This window comes from Bactrocera neohumeralis, chromosome 5 (assembly GCF_024586455.1).
Source record: "Bactrocera neohumeralis isolate Rockhampton chromosome 5, APGP_CSIRO_Bneo_wtdbg2-racon-allhic-juicebox.fasta_v2, whole genome shotgun sequence".
Classification (NCBI taxonomy): domain Eukaryota; kingdom Metazoa; phylum Arthropoda; class Insecta; order Diptera; family Tephritidae; genus Bactrocera; species Bactrocera neohumeralis.
The window spans coordinates 72,030,677-72,048,015 of NC_065922.1; the positions used below are offsets into that span (position 1 = coordinate 72,030,677).

The 17,339-nt window shown below is 33.8% G+C and overlaps 1 protein-coding gene across 1 annotated transcript in view; it reads right to left on the reverse strand.

Annotated features, from left to right (window-relative positions):
- Positions 1 to 17,339, reverse strand: part of LOC126758195 (voltage-dependent T-type calcium channel subunit alpha-1H) — a 257,600-nt gene that overhangs the window by 206,884 nt on the left and 33,377 nt on the right. The window contains exon 2 of the mRNA XM_050472312.1: positions 12,216 to 12,278. The gene's annotated coding sequence lies outside the window, so the exon portion shown is untranslated. The remainder of the gene's footprint in view (positions 1 to 12,215; positions 12,279 to 17,339) is intronic.

Sequence of the window (17,339 nt, forward strand, 5' to 3'; positions counted from 1 at the left end):
ATTAATCAACGAATGGTGACTATAATTTTACCGCAAATCACTGCGCTGTCAACGCATAACGGCATACGAACAGTGTACCGAACACCGTAGAGTGAGCACAGCCCCCTTGTCATTAGGCGCTTGATTGGTGCGATTGGTCAGCGGCACCGGCGATAGTTTGCCAACACTGTGCGTCAGCACGAATACCCCGATGAAATATCAGCGCCTATTTGTTATGTATGGCATAACATTATTAATTACATGCACGCAAGTGTAAAACATGCAAGCCGAAGCATGTGTAGCATACATTTAGGCGTTAGTGCGTGAAGGCACTTAAAAGTAGGCACAAGGCAAGCATAAAAATGAGTGTTCACCACAAGCGCGCATTATATAACAAAAGCCGCTGCCCAACTAGACGTTACCATGCCGCTAAGCAGCTTAATTGCATGCTAATTCGCACATACTTTTAGGCGTAGGTTGCTTCAGGCGCTGTTTAGCCATGCGAAACATGAAAATTGAGTTGGGTTGCTATCGTCGACAAGGAAAATGTGTAATTTATGAACGATTTGGTCAAGTTTTCGTCGAAAGGTAAGCGCAGTTGGTAGAGAGTTAGTGCTCAGGGGAAGGCATGCGGATTTATTGGCTCAAAAATGTGCGTGTGGAAAGGCAAAAGCACTTAATTAGTTTGAAAACTGGCACTAATATATACCGGTCCATGTCTTTTTTCAACATTCGTAAGTAAATTAATGAGCAGCTGCTAGCACTAAAGCCTGCAATTAGGCGCTCGGTTTTTTATTCGAGTTTTTTGCTTTTAATTATGATATCTTAGAAGTGGAAATTGTTAACTAATTGAATTAACATTTTAAAAAGGTGTGGAATGGTAAATTTTATTAGTTTTGAAAAAATAATAATTTATTTAGAATTTTATTAAATTTTTTGTTTTTCTCTTAGTATTAAAAAAGCGTATTAGTAATAATTGGTTTTATTGTGATTTTCTAACGCTAATTTCTTCTTAATATTTTTCAAAACTATTTTTAAGGAAGTACAGTGTGGAGAAAAAAATATAGTAAATATTTTCAAAAAATTTACCATAAAAATTTTCGGAATTTATAAAATTTTTTTTAATTGAAAGATACCATTTTTTATTTAAAATTTTTCTGTTATTAATTTTTTTCATATTTTGTGAAAAATTAAAAAAAAATTACCATAGCGATTTTCCAAATTTATTAATTTTTTTTTTAATTGAAAGAAACTATCTTTTATTTAAAGTTTTTTTGTTATTCATTTTTTCATATTTTTTGAAAAATTAAAAAAAGTTCATAGTTTCTTTCTACACTAGATTTCTAAAGCATAATTCTTCCCAATTTGTTTAAGACGACTTAAAATGAGGCGAAAATAATAATTTTCTTAAAATAAAAATTTTTCAAAACAATTTTTTAGAGGAAATTTTTTTTTTCAATATTTTTTCAGTTGTTTTTTATATTATTTGTATTGAATAGTTTTGAAAAATTTTGAAATTTTTTCCACACTGTTTTTGTAAATACACCTAAATATTTAAGACAGTTTTATTTCAAACGAAATTTAGTGAAGCGTAAAAAGTTTTTTTGAAAGTAAAGATTTTATCTATGAACACACATAAAATTAAAAAAAAAAAATTCAGAAATAATATTCATGAAAAATTTTTTGAAATTGCTTCATTTTTTTAACAATTGGATTTTTTAAGAAAACTGTAAAAACAGTTAAAAATCTAAGAAAATATGAAACAGATATTGTTTTTAAATTTTTTTATAGTTTTCTCAAAATTATTTTTTTATTAATTTTCGACCTTCATATACACTAACAAAATATTAATTTTTTATATTTTTAAATATAGTTTTTTTTTAATTTTTAAATATATTTTTTTTTAATTTTGTTGTTATTTGCACATTTACATTAAATAATACCTCATATGTAAATAAATGGCCATAAATTTTCATACTCCGTTATAAAAGAAAAGTGTTTTATTGCTCAACTGCCATAAGCGACAAATTGCTCAAATGCGCCTAAATGCACGCTAATAAATTTCTATATTAGTATAAATATACATAACTAAACACGTACATTCGCACACCAACACACCCTTTTGTATCCTTAATCGTCCGCTCACGGCTAAGCACACACTCGTCACTCGTCTCGGTAAATTTATGTGGCACAAATCTTATCTCAAAAGCATGCTGATATATACAAAGCCTGCGCACACACACACACTCACACACAAGTGTTCTTTATTCGTATCGTGTCTACTAATCTCCTACCCACCTTGCTTTCTTTTATTTTTGTCCAGCGTCTTATAAGCTACACACGCTGCTTTTGCTAGCCAACGGTACTTCTCTTTGAAACACATGCCGTTACAAATCGCTGGCGCACACAGAAAGAGATAAGCTTATGGTTTTCTAAGTAGATACATGCATAGATTTATTTTATCATAAATATGTGTGAGTGCTCCCGAAATGTACTCATATGTAGTGGCTGCTAATGCTCGGATTTGGCTGATGAGCTCCTTATATTTGTTTGGAGTAGAAGGAAAACACACGAAATTCTTACAAATAGATAAATAGGTTATTTAAGTGGATGAGAGCTTCCGAAGAAACCGCTTAAATCATATTTGTTCCTCTAAAATGTCAAATTGAAGGCTTAAAGAATGTAGAATATTGCTCTAACTGTCCGGAAAAGCCAATTATTTTGTTTGTCCGCCAAATTTGTAGCATTTTATATTTAAGAAAATTACTTCCATTTGATGTTTTATTCGTTTGAGATATACTTTTATAATTCTCGACCGACTTAAGAAGTTGTTAATGTAGGAATTAAGCATCTTAAAGCCTTAGAGATCCCAAATATGACGCATTCAACGCTCTAATTGTCCTGAAAAATATTTGTTAAAGTCGGAAGAACGCTTTGTAGGCTTGATCTCAATAATTTTCAAAGCCATACCAACGTTCCAAAGTCTCAAACTAGCACGCTAGGCATAGTTCAAAACAAAATAATACAACTTTTCCTTTTTCCGTCGAATTTATTGCATTTATTGTTTAAAAATGTTACTTCAATGTGATATTTTATTCGTTTGAGACATACTTTTGTAATTCTCCACCTACTTAAAGATTATTATATGTATAAACAAGACCTATGACCAAGACCTTTAACCTAAAAACAACTCACTCTACTCACTTACTATCTATAAAAGGGAAGAAGAAGATAATACTTACATCTGAAATATTTTCAAAGTCAATCTTTACAAGCTCTAAAAACACAACGCTTTCTTGCAAGATCTTTAAAATTCAGCACTCCCTATAGTTGAGCATCACTTTCTTCACTCTAAAGATTAACTCTATTACTAATTGGTAAGACCAAATTTTCCTTTCAAGTAAATAAACTCCTCTCTATAACAGTTGCCTTGAACACAAACCTAAAACTGTTTTTAATATTTTCTTTACCTAATTCTTCAATCTCCGCTTTAAAGTTGAAGCTTAGGAAATACTTGAAGTAAAATAGTATGGCATCTTGAAAAATTGTACCAATCTTTAAAATAAAATGGAACTTTACCACATTATCTTTTCCAAGATCTTACACCTAGAATCTTCTAATGTAGCCAGACGGATTGATAGATATACTAGTACCTGAAGTATCTCTATATTACAGTACGAAATCCAGGACTCTGAATTGAGCTTAAGGCACCTAGAAATATTATACTATTTATGCTGACGAACTATGGTATTCGGCGGTATAGATAGATAGTAAAATTGAGGTTTTGCACTGCGACCTACGATCTATTGTACCATCGCCCACATCACAATTGTCACCACGGTTCAGCATCCTGAACAATTCTAGTAGCTTGCTGGGTGCGACTGAAGTGATGTGATCCCTGTCCATGTAGATGGAACCTAGGCCCTCAAATTGCTGGGCAATCCAGAATCAGGTGATCAAGGGTTTCCTGTTCCATGTAGCAGTACCGGCAGTTTACTCAAGTGACTAAGCCCATGTTGGACAAGTGCCAACAAGCAGGCGTAATTTGTCTCGGGTCAGATTGATCATTTCCTTAAACCTTGCTAGGTTGTGCCCTCCCAAAAGCAGCTTGGGTTGCGCATTCCTGCTGCCTGCTGCCAATAGTGTTCTTCTGCGGTTTGTAACAAAGTCAAACTTGAAACTAGGTTTTCTGTTGCTTTACCTCATACATTTTATAATTGCGCAGTCTTCATATGCTAATCTAGAGTTTTTGAGTTCAATATTATTGAAAAGTAATCGAATTCGACAAACTCTTAGTGTTTTAAACATCAATAAAGATCTTCAGTTATCTAAGGTTGAGTGTTGTGGTTAATATTAAGGCGTCAGAAAACATGCCTGAAGTAATTTAGAGGAATGCTGCCGAGTAAACAGTCCTTGCTGGATAAAAATCCGCATTCGTTTCGGTTGCGTAAGGCCGACTGTCGCAGGAAGGAATCTAACCTATCAAATGGCGTTTGAATCTCTTAAAAATACTGGCCTTCTTCTTACATTCCACAGACACGGTCTTAGGAGGTCCGGCTTATATAAAATGAAGCTTAACGGGAATTTTCTTATAAACCTTAATCGTTAGGGGTATATCAGCAGCTCGTTGAAGGTTAGTAATCCATCCATAATCTATAATCTTTTACCTAGAATGAGGCCTCCGACCCACTAGCTAAGACCTGCAGCTCAGGATGTTGTAAAACCTTATTATAACTTCGGTTGCATTCCACAGACACGGTCTTAAGAGGTCCGGCTCATATAGAATGAAGCTTAACCACAATTTTCTTATAAATCTCAATCTTTACAGGTAGACCAGCAGCTACACGTTTACCTGTAAAGAGTCCATTGACACCCAGCTAAGAACAGCAGCTCCTTTGAATCAATATAAAAAATATTTATTGATAAAACCAGCATACTAAAGCAGCAGCAGAAATTTCTCTGCTTCTTGCATTTCATTTTTTCACTCATTTTCTTCAGTAAAACCTTAACTCTATCATCTTTTATCAATAACTTGACCCTTCTTATTGGCTTTGTCTACCTTTTACCGCTTGTTTGTGTCCTTTTCATAAACTTTGCAAACATGTCTAATCTATTATTCAGTTTCTGGGTTTTCTATTGAATTATAAATATCAATTTTATGTATTATTTCCTTAACTCTACCAATTTGTCCGTCAGCCCCTCGCCATGTCAAGCCAAATTTCCACTTCACTTGCCATTCAGTATAACTTATAGCCACTTCCACATTGTGCGCATCTTCATTAGTGCTATCAACAAAGATCACTTATCATTATGAATGGCCGAAGGAATACGAATACGTAATGCACAAACAATTGCACGCGCAAATATTTGTAGAATACATCGTGAAGCTAACTTGTCAGAAGTCGTCAGTGTCATTTCGCCTATCATTTCGCAAATAATTGTCTAAATTTCTCTGTGTCTGGCGAGGCTTTCATCCTGTGAAAACTTCAAAATTCACACACCGTTGCGTCGAGCTCATCTCATTCATACTCACCACACGCCCCGCACATTCCGCACATTCGCTCACTGCAGTCACTCACTATGTAAATCACTCAAGCGTAGAGCTCTTAACTTTTGTTTGCTCGACAGCATACCGTTAGCCGTCGTCATACAATGTGCGTGCGTAAACTCTCATTGAATTTGTGTCGTCAAGCGAAACTTTCCACAACTCTTGCGCTTCACTCTTTACTCTCTGTTTTAAAGCATCATCGTCAGACGGCCGTTTGCAATCTTCCGTTACAAGTTTGGTATGAAATTTCGCTATTTGATTTCATGCGCTATACTCTACCACCAACAAGAACATAAAATACACCTGTTTCCAGTGTTTCCGCGATATCTTCGACTACTTGACCAGCCAAAAAGTACGCCACTGCATACCTGCCTTTTAAGTCTTCCATGCTGGCCTGCACCCCTTACAGTTTCGACCTCTCGCCTACCTGCATGTTCAGGCGGAAGTGCGTGCTTTGTCCTTCAAGCACTCTCTCCACTTTATTCACTTTCACTTCAGGCGCTGCTGCTGTACGTCTGCCGAGTCGCGTTTGGCGTGTTCGCTTGTCTTATGAATAATAAAAGTGTACACAAGTCGCGCTGTGTTTCCTCTTTGGCTGCTTGCAGTAACGGCGACAGCTTTCCGAAATTCGTGACTTTGTCGCAAACATGCTGCTTTATGCTATGCTCCTCCGCCCTCAAGAGACTAAAGGTGGTCCACTGCAAACTGCTATGAAATATTCAAATGAAGCATGTGCATACACCCACAGACATTCCAAAAAACAAAAACAAAAAACACGCCGATATAAATAGTTGTTGTACTTCAGGCATTTACTCATAAAAATATTCATTACATTTTGCTGTTTGTTGTTTATACGCGTTTGACAACTTCTAGGCGCCAGTGTCGCATGTGAAAACTTTGCTGTTTCCTGCTCAGTTTCATTCAACTTTTATTTTCATTATTTATGCATCCATAAAGCGTATATTTATGGTATGCAAATCGATCACAAAGCTCTCAGAAATATGAAAATGTCAAAATATTAGTTGAGCGGCACGACTTTCAAAGGAAAATATTTCAAAAGAGTCAGCTGTAAGACTTATTTCCCTAAGTACTTTTCCAAGTGTTTCTTTCTCGAGATACTAACCCCAAAATCTGTTTTTGTTGAAAATTTAAGCAACTTCGTCACTGTATCCTTAAAAATTGAGCTACTGAACTTGTGGAACACCAGGTTATTGTGGACAATAACCGTTATATAAATAAGACAAATTCTTCATATTTAGACCACTGACCCTAACATTGGTTTTTGCTCAAAATTTAAGCAACTTTCCGACTTTATCTTCAAAAATTGAGCTACTGAACTTGTGGAACACCTAGTTAATGTGGGCAATAATCAATATCTAGTTACTCCATACATTGATATTTAGACTACTAGTCCTAAAATCTGTTTTTCCTCAAAATTGAAGCAACTTTCTGACTGTATCTTCAAAAATTAAGCTTTTGAACTTGTGGAACACCTTGTTATTGTGGGCAATAATTAATATATAGACAGGGCAAATAATCTATATATTGATATTTAGACTACTGATCCTGAAGTATGTTTTTGCTTAACATTTAAGCACATTTTTAACTTTATCTTCAAAAATTATGATTTTGAACTTGTGGAACACCTGGTTATTGTGGCTAATAATCGATATATAAATAAGAAATGTTCTAAATACATTGATATTTAGGCTGCTAAAATCTGTTTTTGCTCAAAATATAAGCAACTTTATGTCTGCATCTTCAATAATTAAGCTTTTGAACTTGTGGAACACCTGGTTATTATGGTTATTAATCGATATATGGATACGAAAAATTCTGAATTTTACTAACTATGATGACTTTTATTTCGAGTATATCTTCTGAAAATTGCGACTTAGTTATCTTACGGCGAGATTTTACTAAATATATATTCCCTTTATTTTTTCTACAAGATGACGTTTGACGGACATTTGAGCTTGTGGCCACCAAAAGAGAACTTATACTTCCGAAGTTAAGATTCTTTAATCTTAAATAATGCATTTCCTCCATTCGATACCAAATAGCGCCACTTTAGACAGCCACAAATAAATCTCTTCACGCACTTTACCAATACTAGTGCTTCATTTATGAGCACATTGACCTTCAACAACGCATCACTCATTCATTCAGTGCGAGTTTACCAAATAATTTTGTACATAAATAAGTCAATATGCCAAAAAGCGCTGTCGGTTTATTAGTTTTTCTTGTTGGTTCGTGCATTGAAAGTAATCTTCAAAATCAATATTTAAATACCTATTAATACATATGAAAATGTTTTTGGAAACACATCAAATTTTATAGCTCGTGCTGAAAAAAAAGCATAACCGAGTTTTTGCATAAATAAACAAATCAAAAATGCGCTAGTGGTTTATGAAACCACTCAAAAGAGCGCTTGGCTTGTGGAGAAAAGGGGGAAATATGTATTTATTTTATGTATTATACACTATTATTTTATTATATACTCGTATGCATGATAATACCTGTATAGTAGTTGTTTATACGACCGAACGTTGGGTTATGTTAATAATGACATAACCGCAATTAGTGGTAGGGTTTAAGTTACAGTGATTTTTGCACAGAATATATCTCTGTTTCTTCGACGATTCAAAATATCTTTTTTTTTTAAACTGGATACCCGAACAGAAAAGCAAATAATTCTAGCTCACAATTCTCAAAACAATACCTATGAAGTAGGATATTGAAAAGCAATACTAATGGAGTAAGATCTTAAAAGTAATCAAGGCTCTCACGAATGCTTCCCGAAACTACCATTGTCAGTTTTAACCAGATTAATAAAAATTATCTACATTTTCGTTAGTCTCAAAAAAACTTTAATATTTTATTATCAAAAAACAGACAGAATAATATGATGTTGAAACAAGCACCAGCTTGAACTCAAAGGCTTTCATGGTACGATTATTCGAGCACTATCTTGGTTCTCGAAGTGTCTAGGGCCAAGTATCTACCTAGTTACAGTAGATTTGTGTGCCTATTCGGATGTGCTTCGCCATTTAACCACCATTTATTGGCCATTATCGTTGTTTCTAATTAAATCAGAGCCAAAGAAAGAAAATGAGGCATTCCAACCTCCCATATGGCTTGAAGGATGGAGTATGCTGCGACTGTAGGTGGCTGGGATTTCCAAATAAAAATAGTAATTGATGAAATTTTCAAAAACAGATCACTAAAATGGAAAAGTGACCGTGTTTTACCCACATAACACTTTACATTGATGCAAGTATGGAAAATCTACCTTAAGACCGGATATACTGCGAATGGGGATCACTGGGAGTTCAAAATAAAAAAAAATCATCGATGGTGTTTTCAAAAACAGATTAATAAAATCGAAAATTGATCGTATTTTAGGTAGAAAATACTGTCGGTATCTATTGCTGGGTACGTAACACTATGTATGTATGTATGAGTATGATAAAACTAACTTAGCGATCCGAAATAACGCGATCTCTCAGAATCGGCCAAAACGTACTTCTAAAGAGAAGTCTATATAAGATCTCCATAGCAAGCATGGTTGGTTCTACCACAAAGCCTTGAAGGCATATGCATACCAAAATCAATATATTTTCTGAGATAAATATAAACCGTAAAATACTGAAGCGTACTCGTATATGATCTGGTTCATAGTAATAAATATATTTGACCTCAATCGACCCAGCGGTGTCATTTATTGCTTCTAAAGCTATCAGCTAACATAACAGAGTAGGGGATCAGCACTAGATATCTTGAATAGGCGTTGGTTCAAAATAATAGAAACAATATTTTTCTAACTATGACTCTCCCTTGCCAGCCGTGCAACACTTTCTCGAGTATTCTGGATTTGATAAACCTCGCATGAAATTTATGAGCAATTCAGCGATGTCGTAGAGCTGATAAGCATCTGCATATTTTGGGTTAATAAAGGCGATGCATCTCCAAATAGTACATAAAGAGAAGATCAATAGAAACGCTGTCATTTCTAGTTCTTGAGCGATCTTAGGAAGACTTCATCTTTGAAATACCAAAAATATCTACAACTTTTCCACAAGTAAAAAATATTATTCTCACATCAAACCATCCTCGTAATTGTAAACACTCTTATTTGATTTTTCTCCATCCTTTTACACACACTAAAGACCTGCACGGCCACTTGTCGATCGCCTCGAATGCCAGGCCGTATGCAGGCCAATTTAAAAGCTTTTTGCATAAATATGCAGCACACACGAGTGTACGCACGACTCACAAACACGAATGTGCATATTAGTCGCTGAATATAAGGCATTTGTTGATTTGAATTTGTCTTTTTTTATCTTTTTTCTAAACAAGCCGCTTGCTTGCGTCTCGCATTCATCTGTCTATCAGCCTTTGTGTGCAAGTCAATTAACTTGTCGGGCAGCTGGCCGATTGGGCATAGCAGTGCCATGCACACGAACGTGCGCCAATGCCATTTTATGGCACGACAATAGTGATTTCCGAAAAAATTTTGCTTGGAATTTGTGCATTTCCAAAGAATTTTAATTTTCGAAATTTTTTCTATTGATATTTGAGCTCTTTGCCGCTTGATGTGATTGCAAATGCAGTTGAGCTATTGAAAACTGCAGCAAACGCATTGAAGCGCTTTGCAGAAATATGCTGACGACAGAGAATTCGAAAAGTACAACAACAAAGTTTATGAAAAATTTTCAATAGACTTAAGTGGCTGCACTTAAATTATGGCACTGAAAACAAGAAGCAAGAAATTGAAAAAAAAATCACTTGTATATACGAAATTTTATCAATTAATTGTTGGCTTATCATACAAGAATTTTGATATCGTTCGTTAAGTAGAGTTGATCTGTTTACGAAATAGTTTTCCAAAAGATTTCCCCATGCCACTTTGGTCCAAATCCCGCAGCCTTTTAAGAAAATCAGCTTGAAAATATCAACTAAATCACAAAAATAAGAGAGTAAGACATAATACTCGAGTCCACTAAGCATCTTTCGACTATCAACCTAGTATTTTAAGGTTATGACAAAGCCAAGCGCATGAAATATTCACGTCCATTATAATAATTTTTAACCAAATGGACGAAAGCACATATTACTTGAAGTTAGAAATATTCAGAAACCAGATTTTTTGAAAAAAAAAAAATATTTAGCGAATATGGAACTTAAAGGCAAAGTCTTACCATTGCAAGTCTGGAAATTGTGAATAGATAGAGTTATATTTATGAACATACTGTTATTTTAGTCTTGACTACCATTATCTCACTTTAAATCGAATAAAGAAGCTATCTTTGGAAAAAAATATGATAAAAAACAGAGAATAACTGGGGAACTAACCGTACGACCCAACAATCTAGCTGCAGTTGGATTTTAAAAATGCCATATAGGACAGAATGCGCGTAAAATTCGAAAATATCGAATGATCGGAGCAAGTCTTTGAACATTTGAATATTTGAATGGAGCTTTTCGAATGGGTTTCTGAGTCTGTGCGTCTTATAAATAGGAAAGTTATTAATTTGCCAAATTCTTGGATCCAAGTAGGTCGTCTGCGCTTATTTCATTTATATTTTTCTTACTTTCTTCAAAATATTATTTTACCTTTCTCTTAACTCATTATTTTTAAAGTTTTCCATCTCCGAAATATTTTTATTATTCTACACTTCATTCATTTTTAATCGACCCACATATTTCCAAGCACTTTTCATATTTTTATGCTTCATTCCTTTCTGCTCCCTTTGTACTACACGTTCTTCTGCATTACTGGACCACAGCAACCTTCTGTTTGCGCGCAGTTTAATGACAGCACCGCATTTTTCTACCCTTCCTTATAGCCCATTTAGTCGGCTATATTTCTCCTGTGACCCGTTATTCATCATTTCGTTGCGCCGTTTTGCTGCATTCACAGCTTCCCTTCATTCGCCAGCCATGCGTACCTTATTTTCAGCTACTCCAGCTCCTTCGTCTCATTCTCACTCCACCTTACCGCTTGCTACTATTTTTCTACTCCTTTTTTTTGTTTTCTCGTTGAAAAATGTGCTGTAATTTAGCATTCTACAAAACTGCACCCGCGCTACGTGCTTACAAATAGCGGCGAGGGAGCAAAAGGTGAGCTCTCTAGAAGAATGCACGGAAACTCATTGGCCTTTCATCTCGATTTTTTCGTCAGCTGTTTGTTTAGTGGCACGTCGTCATCCCAGCGCAACCACTAATTCTCAATTTCACCTTCATTTCTTGCTCTAAGCCTTATACGAATTTTTCCAACATGCAAATTTCGGTTTCTTTTTCTTTTCTTCTTCCTTTTTGTAGTGGTTGCGTCTGTTTGTCGCAGCTTTGGCAGGTGCCCTGATTGCATATTTGTTTGCTGGCCTGTTGCTACTTTTAAGCCGCATGTTGCGCATAAATTTTTCCCCTACAACAACCTTAGCCCAGAGTCCTGCCGCAGCGTAGTAAATTGCAAACAGATTTGCATCATTCGTGAGCAAATAGGGAAGTCATTTGTACGCAGAAAAGTGAGTTAAAGGTTAATTGAAACGGGTTTGAAAGGGATTTAGTACCGAGTTCGGATCATCAGTCTAATATTATGGACGCTTTTGACCTTAACGTGTCCTAAGTTACTTAATTTTCATATCTTGTGTTTACGAATATCAAAATTATAAAATACTCCGCTTACCTGTCGCTGGAAGTTGCTGCGAGTTGCCGTTCTAGTGTTCTGAACTGACAGTTTGAGATGATTCTGTAAATAAAAACAAAGAAAAGACTTGTAAATATTTTATTGTATGGACCTTTATAATATTTTTATATTATTGATAGTCTTTTATTGAGAGATTTTTAGAAATCTTATGTGGTTAAAACCTTACAGCTTTAAAAACGAAGTCAGTTTAAACAAGGTATATAACGGTACTGTCAGGAAATGTTCTCTTTTGACCAGATCGGAAAGAAGAAAAAAGAGTAAGGAGAAAGTTAGTCTTAAAAGATTTGTGAATCTCGATGTTTAGTGCAATCTGGGGACCCTTTTATAAGACATATATGTCATAAGCTTAGATCAGGCCGCCATTTGGACCTCGGACTAAAGGGTTCTAAAAGTAACACATCTTTTATAAAAAATATGTGTTGTATATATGTGTACCAGAACCTCACTTGAATAATAAGATTTTGTTTCTGTCTACTGTTAGTACTCCCTAACCGAATCCCACTTAAGCGGGTCTGTCGATAACCGTATATGTCTGACCTATTCGAGAGTCTCGATTTCAAGAAAACATCATCCCACAGACGGAACGGATCTATCGACAACCGTGTATGCCCAACCTGTTAGAGAGTGTCGGTTTCAAGAAGGCGCCGGCCCTACGGATGGAAGCACACAGACACATGGTGGTGGAGACGATGTGATGAAACTTTACTTCAAGTAAGCGCTTACAGCAAGTTAGATACCTCTGAGGGAAGCAACATGCCGATCGCTCTCGTAAAAGCGCCGCCGCTGGAATCTTCTCACTAAGTAAAAACACACATTTGTTGTTAGATTTCTTCAATTGTTGTTTATTATTTCATTGTTCGTGGAAGACAGTTAGATAGAGCTATTTCCACAGTAACATCCGGACCTGGATCTCGATATTCTAAATATGCAAAATTCAAATCCATAAATCGTGTCTTCCCGTCTGCTTTTTAGTCACCAATCGGATTGCTTAGATACCGTTAATTTGACCCCAACTATCTCAGACTTCTTTTCTTCAATCGACCTGAAGATCCTAACCCGGTTGTTGCCGTTTTTCCAGTTGCTTTCTCTTGTATGAAGGCTACTTCTAAGAAGAAAGAAGATATTCAAAATTGTGTCAGCCTACAACGTTCTTTTTGGAGTGAAGTCTATGTTTCCGGTACAAATTTTATTTGAAACTCAATTGAGATTTTGGTGACTTCGGTGTAACTTTATGCGATTTTTTAATGAAAGATCTTAAAGTTCTGTTGAAGTTCAGGATCGAAAATTTTTACATTGTTTGCTTACTTCAGAATTGTTTTTGGTTGAAGTCTATTGTGATATCCAAGAATATCCTGAAGGAGCTGTTCGTTGTTTTTACTGTCTCCACGTGTCTAATGGATTAAGTTCTGAGAAATGTTCACCCTTCTTTACTGCCATACTTTGACAGCTGCACTAATAGTTATATAAAAAGCTCGCATGACACTGACCACTACTTTCTTTAATCCCCGACAAGCTGTCATTACAAAGTTTGTCTTCATTTCCGTTCGGTTTAAAGATATTATTTTAAGTTTCTTTCCCCGTCTAAATGTCAGCTTCACGTTCGTGCCACGTACTTCACGCGCATAACGAATTTATTTTCATTAGCGCATTACCTCATTTTCGTGACGTTCGCTTTTTGGGTATGCCGCCACTCACTAGACTTATGTAATGGACTCCAGTGCCCGCAAAAACGCCGTTATTGCTCATTTTCAACTGTCACAGCCATTTGGAATGCCTTTTTGTTTCCCTTTCGCTGCACATTATTGTCACATTAAATGGCAATGGCACGACTAGGCGAGTTATCTCTTAGCTCGTTGAGACGCGCACAAATCGAGTTAAGACGTTGCTGAGCGCCGAGCTGTTGCTGCGCCTCGGCCAGAAACAACAAAAAAACGCGCACAAACCTGTTGGACGGATGTGTAGCGCGAGTTTATAAATAAATAAATGCGCTAACAAAATGCGACCGACCGCTTGTCTATGCCAGCCGCACAGTTCGGTGGGCTACGTGCCTGTGGAGCGCCGCTGTCTATGTCCTTTCTATTTGTGAGTTGATTTCCGGTGGAAGTAATCAGGCGATTTATCTCGTAGACAAGTTTTAGTCGAGAGCTCGTGAGCGCGCAAAGTTGGCTATGCAACCGACAACAACAAGCGCTGCAGTGGCATAAGCACACACTCGTGGGCTGCAAGAATGGCCGCGCTGATGATAGCTTGTCTACTTGACAGTCTGAGCTGAAGACGCACTTCAGATTATGTGCGATATGATACTCGTAGCAGCCAGTGTTCTCAGTACTTTTTATGGCGTGTATATAAGTATACTATACAAGAAGGAAAGAGAAGGGTAGAGAGAGTAGAGCATAATTTTTGAAAGATATTGTATCACAAAGTTTATGTGATATACTGTAATTGAAAGGTTTAGAGCTGTTAGATAATAATATAATATTTAAAATTCTGACAATCAGTACTGATTTAAACTGTATAGCGAAGAGGTAAGAGCGAATAAACTGATAGAAAGCAGTTGTGATGAATACTCAAATCCAAATTCGATTCTATTAAAGTTGTTTACTATCGACAGTATATTGATAATTTCTCGTATAACCTCCCTTTTTCTTCATTTATGATTCTAATATTTTTATTTATCAACAATCGTAAAATATCGATAATATTTTATAAACCAACAATCGATAAATGTCTAAAGTTATTTTTTCCATCATTTATGATTCTAATGTTTTTATATACAATCAACAATCGATAAATATCGATAATGTTGAATAGACCAACAATCGATAAATGTCGACAGCTATTTTTTTCCTTCATTTATGATTCTAATGTTTTTTATATATAATCAAACATCGATAAATATCGATAATGTTGAATAGACCAACAATCGATAAATGTCGACAGCTATTTTTTCACTTCGTTTATGATTATAATATTTTTTATATATCATTAACAATCGATATCTAAATATCGATAATTTTTATAGACCAATAAATGAAAAATGTTTATGCGCGGCGAGCTGCCTTTCTGCAATCAGAATTCAAATAAAATTTTTCTTAATTCTCAATTTTAGTTTTCTATACGAATTTGCATTCATTTATCATCAGACCAGGGTATTTTTTTATCAACAAAATGAAAAATATTTTTATATATCAACTATTGGAGCATATCACAACAGTTATTTCGTTATAAATGAATTGTTTGAATTCATTCCACTACAAATATCGATATTTTTTCATTAATCAAAACAAGTTTTATTTTCTTCATTGAAATGATCTATTAAATGATGTTTTCCTCAAATTGTTACTGATCGCTAACTATTTATAGAAAAATATGTCGAACAAAATTTTTACGCTAACTTTATTTATTATGATCGATAAATTTCGACATTTATTGGCAAACGATTAATTTATAATCGACTAAAATATGAATTAATACGAAGTACCAAATTGTTATAAAAATATTAATTTCAAATAGTTAATCGATAAATATCGATAATTTTTCCTAAAAGATTAATTTATAATCGTCTAAAGTATCAGTTATTATTAACATATTTATTTAAATTTTTTTCTTTTTTATGCTAATTTTTTTATTCATAATCGATAAATTTCGATAATTTTTTCCAAAAGATTAATTTGTAATCGACTAAAATATCAATTATTTCGATAACAAATATCTAATTATTATTAAAATATGGATTTCAAAAATTTCCTTTTATTTGCTAACTTTATTATTGATAATCGATAAATTTGTACATTTTCTTCAAACTATTAATTTATAATTGAATAAAGTATCAATTAATATAATACCAAACGTCTAATTATTATTAAAATATTAATTTCAAAAACTTCTTTTTTTATGCTAACTTTATTATTGATAATCGATAAATTTCGATAATTTTTCCTAAAAGATGAATTTTTAATGACTAAAGTATCAATTAATAGCAAACATCTAATTATTATTAAAACATGGATTTCAACAACTTCTTTTTTTATGCTAACTTTATTATTGATAATCGATAAATTTCGATCATTTTTCCTAAAAGATGAATTTTTAATCGACTAAAGTATTAATATGGTACTCATTACTTTATTATTATTAATTTGAAAAATGTCTTTTTTTTATGCTAACTTTAATAATTTTAATCGATATTTTTCGATAACTTTTCCCAAAGAATTAATTTATAATACTAAAATATCACTTAATATGAAATCAATCAGCTAATTGTTATTAATATATTCATTTGAATTAACTTAATTATAATCGATAATTTTGTCCAATCGATTAATTTATAATTGTCAAAAGTATCGAGTAATATGAAGCAAATATTATTTATTATTATTTACTTATTTACAAGTTATTATATAAAAAAATAATTAGGGTCTGCAACTTGTTACTAGGGTACCTCAATTTCAAACCGTCTTTTATAAAGCCTTTTTAGCTAAAATGTATGTTTTTTTTCAAAATTTCATGCTAGTTTCCTATATTCTCAGCTATTGGTTTGACTGTTTTATATACTTTTTTTACTTTCTCCACACTTTCTTATCTCTCGCTTGACGCTGTGCAGTAAAAAATCATTTTGAGCGTTCGCTCTTCTGTCAGATAAATGCTGGTAATACCAGGATTTTCCACTTCACACGCAACTAACAAGAAATGTACTCCTAGTTTTACGACCAAAGGAGATTAAAGTTAGCGTTGTGCTTTGAGAAAACATTGGCTAAGTGAAAATATGAGAAGAAGAAAATAATTTTTTTTTTATTTTTTTCAGCAAGAGTAAAAGATGAAGAGAAATTTATATAAAGATGACGAGAAAAATTTTAAAATTTTGTTTATAAAATTACAAAAAAAATTTTAAATATTATTTGTTCATTAAAATTGCTAAAATTTTCTAATTAAAAAAAATTAAATTTGTTAATTTAAAAAAATTTTAAACTTTTCCTACAAAAAAATTTTAAATTTAAAAAATTAGTAAAATTTAAAATTGTAAAATTTTTAAATAATAAAATTTTCTCATAATAAAATATTATACTAAAAAAATTAGTTAAACAAAATATACAGTTCAAAATT